Below are 6773 nucleotides of genomic sequence, written 5' to 3' on the forward strand. Positions count from 1 at the left end.
CAGAAATCCTGGAACTTCAAGCCTAGCAGGGATATAACAAAGAAAGCCACCAGACCAGAAACAAAGGATATCTCAGCAGTAATATGTGTGGGTCAATGACTAGATGGACAAGGGATTGCCTAGTCCATACTCATCAGGAGAGATTACCTAGAGACCGTGTCTTCACCCCTGTCTGGGGGCGAAAAACCCTGATGAAATCCTGGTGCAGAGGGAGGGGGAATGTAAATTGATTGGGATTAATTGAGTTATACAAAAGTTAATATCTATTTTCTATATCTTCAGTTGAGGACAGAGTCATTTCTGCTATACTTCTGTTAAGTGCTATATAATTTGTGAAATAAAGCTATGGGTTTGAATCACCTGGATCTGGGATTTGAATTCCAGCTGTGTGGTCCAAGCTAAGTCACTTAACCTCTCTGCTCTTCAGTCTCCTCTGCTGCAATGTATGGATCCAAATATCAATTGCATAGGATTGGTAGGATTTGGACAAGGCAAGGAGTGGAAAGACTCTATGTGTTTGGCACTACGAAAGCATCTAATATTTGTTGGCTGTTACACAGATGAGGAACCAAAGAGATAGTGTGAGTTGCCCAAAGTTACACAGGAAGTGATCAAGCCCTGCACCCCTGATTTCAGGCTCAGATGCTAACAGAGATCGATCAGGAAGGCCAGAGAAGCTGGGGAGCCTTTCTGGAGAAGTGGGCTCTTTCTTGAGAAGGTATTCCTAAACTTCACCCCCAAGCTTCTCTCTGCCCCTCCATAAACATAGGAGAAAAGAGCTTCACCAGTAGGAACTTGGGGGTAAAGCTACAGATCCTCATTCATTCCTGCCAATATAGGCTGAGTCTCTTGGGGGCCAGGTGGTTTCCAAGCCAGGCCTCATCTGTCCTTCCTCAGGGTGACCACATAGGACCCACCCAGGTGTCCACACCTGTGGAGTGAATTTCACAAATCTGGCAGGCCATGGCCACAGCTAGGTCCTGAATGCTGGAGGTGGGGGGATTCTCGTGGCTTCTGTTGTGCTGAGTGGGCGGGATTTTGAACACGAGGGATGCCCATTGTTTTCTCCCAGCTTTTATCCCAGCCTTTTCTGAGTTTTCCTCCTGCAGGGGCCCCAAGGCTGGGGGATAAACAGCCCATGTTCTGTGCATTCCCTGGTCTGTAGTACTCCTAAGCAGGCAGCAGATTTATTTGGACTCCAGCTCTCAGAGACAATTACTCCTTTTCAGGTAAGAGAATGGGCCTGGCTGCAGGGTTCTCCAAGAGTCCAGAGCCATACTACAGGGCATTTAGAATAGGTTGAAGGAGCACCTGACTGATGGGGAGAAGGACAAGGCTCCAGAGAAGGCCTTGTTTATGGGACTGGTTCAATTATTTTTCTCTTCTAGGATTGCCAGATGTATAGGCCTTTCTTTTAAGCCCCGCCATTTCTCCTTTGGGAGGCTATACAATACAAAGAGCACAGGTTTTGAAGGCAGCAGACCTAGACTGAAATCCTGGTTCTGCCATTCAGCTTTCTCATCCATAAAATGGGAATAATCATATCTGCCTCAAAGAGGGCTGCAATAAGAACATGAGTGAGGATCCTGGCATGGATCAGATGTTTACTGCCCCTCCTTCCCTGGAGAGGAAGGTGAGTTCAGAGAGATTTTTTTTCCTTTTTGAGGAGACACTTGGGTATCTGTTCCAGGACCATGTTCCATAAGAAGCTGAGGAGAAGAGAAACTTTAGAGTAGGAGACGCAATATAGAGGCTAACAGGCAGTGGTGTGTTTGTAAATGTTTAAAAACTGGCTCTCGGCTGGGCAAGGTGGCTTAAGCCTATAATTCTAGCTGAGGCAGGTGGATTGCCTGAGCTCAGGAGTTTGAGACCAGCCTGAGCAAGACTAAGACACTGTCTGTACTAAAAATAGGAAAAACTAGCCTGGTATTGTGGTGGGGGCCTTTAGTCCCAACTATTTGGGAGGCTGAGGCATGAGGATCACTTGAGCCCAAGAGTTAGAGGTTGCTGGAAGCTATGACACCACAGCACTCAACCCCAGAACAACAGAGTGATACTCTGTTTCAGAAAACAAAACAAAAAATTGGCTTTCCGAAAAGATGTATGTGTATATTTAAGTTTATTATATATTTTCATTTATGTAAAGGATATACAGCATATAATTTACAATATTCTTTGTTGTAAATTCCATCTAGGCATTTCTTCACTATGCTTTCATTGATTTTTTTGGGGGGAGACCAGGGCTGGGTTTGAACCTGCCACCTCTGGCATATGGGGCTGGTGCCCTACTCCTTTGAGCCACAGGTGCTGCCCACTTTCATTGATTTTTGAGGAACACTTGTACCAGTAACCAACCTAGGGTTATAAATGACAGACAAGTATGGTTTTGACATGAATGTTAGTTGATATTCTCATTTAAGTTAAGGAATAAGATGAAAATAAAACAATGAAGATTTTTGCCTGAATTTCACTCTCTATTCAATGACATGAACAGTCTTTGTTGAATTGGACAGTAGTTTTCAAGTGCTGGAAGAATATTTACTCAGATTGTTGTACTATTCACAATTTAATGGCTGTAGACAAGATATACAATTAAGTTTAGTCAGCATTATTAACATTTTATCCATCAATATCTTAAGTCTTGACAATCAACAAACCAATAGATCAAGCTCTGGTTTGTAGTGTTTGATGGTAAGTTTTGATTTGAATATAATTCATTTAACTGTAATTTTATATAATTTAATTTTTTTTATAATGACTATAATTAATAACAGACTGAAAATTTGACAATCCGCTCTTGTGAACTGGTAAAAGCTAACTTCAGCTCACCGGTGCACAGGAGATAAGGTGGGTCTCTTAAATGGGAGAAGTTGGCTGGGTGTGGCTGAGGGAAATTGGGCAGCAGGCACCGCCTCTAAATGGGAAGTCATTAACCAAGTCCCAAAAGCTACTGCCCATGGTGTATAAATTGCCTATTTTTCCTAGAAATCTGGATTTTTATGTGACTCTGTTAATTTTTTAAAAATTGGCAACAAATAAAGAATTTTTTGCAAATAGCGCAGGCCAAACAAAACTCATGTGTGTACCAAATTCAGTCTGTGGACCCCCATCTGTGACCTCCACCTTCATATGTGCTTCACAGGCTCATCTGTTGGCCCTGTGAGGCAGGGCCAGGATGACAGTGACAGGAGTGAGGCACTCACTTCAGGCACAATATTTAAGGGAATGCCAAACAACTCAGTAATCAAGATAAAAAATATTTTAATGCCACATTAAAAAAATTTTTTTTGGAAATGAGGTCTTGCTATGTTTCTCAGGCTGTATTTAAGCTTTTGGACCCAAGTGATCCTCTTGCTTCAGCCTCCCAAGTAGCTAGAACTATAGGTACATGCCACTTTACCCAGCTAATACTGTAATTTATTTTTAGAAATACAAAAGTATAAGTTTATTTTACATTAGAGAAAGGGAAGAGATGAGAAAGAGAGAGAGAAAGCAGAAGAAAGTAGAGAATGAAAGAAAACAAGATTGGGTGAATGAAAAGGAGGGTGAGAATGGGTGGCATCCCAAAGAAAGGAAGGAAGAATGCCAGCTAATGCTATAATTTTTTAAACAAAAATTAATGCAAAAAGTCCATATTGAACACAATAACACTTTCGATAAAGGCAGAATCAGTGAAAGTACTGTGCTAGGCCACACTGGAGCCCAAGGCAAAATGAAAAATTCATAATACTGATTTGGGACTAGGGAAGCTTAATTCATCAGTGTCATTCCCTGGTTTGATGTTGCAGGGGTGTCCAACCTTTTTTTTTCTCTGCCACACATTGAAAAAATAAGAGTTGTCTTGGGCTAAACATCAAATACACAAATACTAATGAAAGTTGATTCACCTAAAAAAAGATACATACATACTTTTCGTGGTATCTGATAGCACAGATAAGTAAAAAAAGTCCTCACAAAATCAGCATGAAGCCCAGGGCAGGTTGAAAACTCCTATTCTAGGGCTTTAGAGAGGGCAAGATTTGGAGGCCTTGGTTCTTTCCAGGACTTGGTTCTTCTTGCAGGTTCTATTTTCTGTGTGGCTCCAAAGAAAACCCAGAGAATGGCTGCTCCGCAAGCTCCTCTAACCCCAGAAAATCTGAGTTCAGAGGCAGAATAAAACCAAGATGGAGTTGACTTGAGTAATAGGGCTTGTAGTTGCTGAAACCCTATGGATTCACCTCTCCTGACTCTGCAAGGTCCTTACTATGTGACTTTGGGCAGTTGTCTGGAGTTTCACTATGATTTGGAATCTATGTTCTCTCTGATTTCCAGCCAGTTACAGCATCTTGCTTACCCCTTTAGGAGTTTTACCCTTTTGTATCCTAAAATCTAAAGGTCAAATTTTTCATCCCCTGTCTCTAAGAGAAAAACACTTTGCTTAGCCTAGATCTGTGGTTCTCAAACAGGGGGTGGGAGAGATTTTGTTCATCAGGGGACATTTGGCAATGGAGACATTTTTGATTGTCACTATTGGGGGTAGGGGTGCTACTAGCATCTAGAGCAGTGGTTCTCAACCTTCCTAATGCTACAGCCCTTTAATACAGTTCCTGTGGGTCACAACCCACAGGTCAAGAACCGCTGATCTAGAGAATAGAGGCCAGGGATGCTACTGAACCTCCTATAGTGCCCAAGATAGTATCCTACACTGTAGGATTATCAGGTCCAAAGTGTCAATCTGCTGAGGTTAAAGTTGAAGTTGAGAAACCCTGGCCTAAAAAGATAGATCTCTGCTCCATTTTCAAAGTTCTCCTGGGAGACTATGTTCCCTTCCATTGCCTTAAAACTCTGGCAACTAGAAACATCTAACCTCATTCACCATATTGCTATTAAAACTATTTTTCCCTCTAGCCTCAAGGGAGGTAGAAAATAAGTTCCTTAACCCCCTCTATCTTCTTGGGCTAACTGTCATTTCCCCATCACTATTCTACGGCTCATTTGTTTCTTTCTTTTCCACCTTTCTCTCACGAGGGCCCATGTCAACAGAAGGAAAGGCTCAATACTTGTTTCTGAAATTTGAGAGAGAGCCCACACCTTTGCTCTGCAGAGAGGCAAGCTAGGGTACCTAGGAAATAAGTTTCAGAGTCTTTGGGGGGCCAAGGACTGACAAGCCTAAGCTGAGAGCCCACCAGATGATTAATAAATATTTGAACAATGGAGGCAGGCAAGTAGTTTCCTCTGGCCACCAACTCCTGGCTGACTTTGCTTGGTAAGAAGAAAAGAAAGTTCCCAGAGGCATCCATTTCCCAGGAGCTTCCTCCTTGACTGAGGAGGCATACGTAGAATGCCAGCCTTGTGGCAGCTCCTACTTCCTTGAGGATAGTTGTGGGAAGTTTGAATACTCAGACTGCAAGTGTCTGCCATCTTCTTCCTGAAAAGTGAAGACAAGGGGTTGGGCGGGGTATGTGAGAAGAGCTGCCAATAGCAGTAACAACAAAGTGAAGAGAAGGGGGTTGGAGAGGGTATATGAGAAGAGTGAAGAGAAGGGGGTTGGGCAGGGTATATGAGAAGAGCCACCAATAGCAATAATAATAGCTTCTATTTATTATTGAGCACCTACTAGGTAACAGGTATTGAGCAAAGTTCCCCTTGTTTGGTCATGCAAATTTTTCATGGTAAAGTATACATATAGAATTTGCCATCCTATAGACTGTGTGCCCCAAGAATGATATGTTGACATCCTAAGCCCCAGTACCTTGGTATAGGACCCTTCTGCAAATACGTCTTTGAGGAAGGAATTTGTTAAGTTGACGTCATTCTCAATTAGGATGGGCCCTAATCTGCTAGGACTGGTGTCGTTATAATGGTGCATTTTACAAGGGTACATGTTAAATTTACTAAGTGTAGAATATAAATGTCTTAACACAATAACTAAGAACATGCAGTGAAGGCTATGTTAACCAGTTTGATGAAAATATTTCAAATTCTATATAAAACCGGCACATTGTACCCCATGATTGCATTAATGTACACAGCTATGATTTAATTAAAAAAACACACACACACAAAAGAATTTCCCATTCTAGCCATTTTAGGTGTACAGTTCAGTGGCATTAAGCATATTCATGATATCATCACTCTCCATGTCCAGAACTTTTTCATCATCCCAAATAGAAACTCTGTCCCATTAAAGAGTAACTCCCCATTCCCCCTATTCTTCCACGTTTGGGCCAAGAGTTTTTAGAAACACACTGTAATTGCCACTATATCTTTGCAATTCTTTGTTAAAGTCTCTGCTTTAGAGATGAGAAAACAGTCCCAGAGAAGGTAAGTAGATAGCCTCACAAGTGGCAAGTGACATAGCCAGGATTTAAACTCAGGTCTCTCTGGCTCCAAAGGGCAGAGGGAAGAGGCAAGGAGAGAGAATGGAGGAGTGGCCCGGAGTGAGGAATGGTGAGGAATGGCAGGAGCTTGCATTTTCCTTCTTTCTTTCTACTGATGGGTCATTCAGAAACTGCTGACCAAGCCTTTCTCTTCAGCCTCCCTAACTCAAACCTGGAGCTTTGAATGATGAGAACGGTTCTGCCCGTTGCCTCGTTTTCTTTTTTCTTTTCTTTTTTTCTTATTTTATTTTATTTATTTATTTTTTAGACAGAGTTTTACTATGTTGCCCTCGGTAGAATGCTGTGGCATCACAGTTCACAGCAACCTCAAACTCTTGGGCTTAAGCGATCCTTTTGTCTCAGCCTCCCAAGTAGCTGGGACTACAGGTACCCACCACAATGCCCAGCTTTTTT

The sequence above is a fragment of the Otolemur garnettii genome, unplaced genomic scaffold (assembly GCF_000181295.1).
Source record: "Otolemur garnettii isolate 467f Iridium unplaced genomic scaffold, OtoGar3 scaffold00112, whole genome shotgun sequence".
Classification (NCBI taxonomy): Eukaryota; Metazoa; Chordata; class Mammalia; order Primates; family Galagidae; genus Otolemur; species Otolemur garnettii.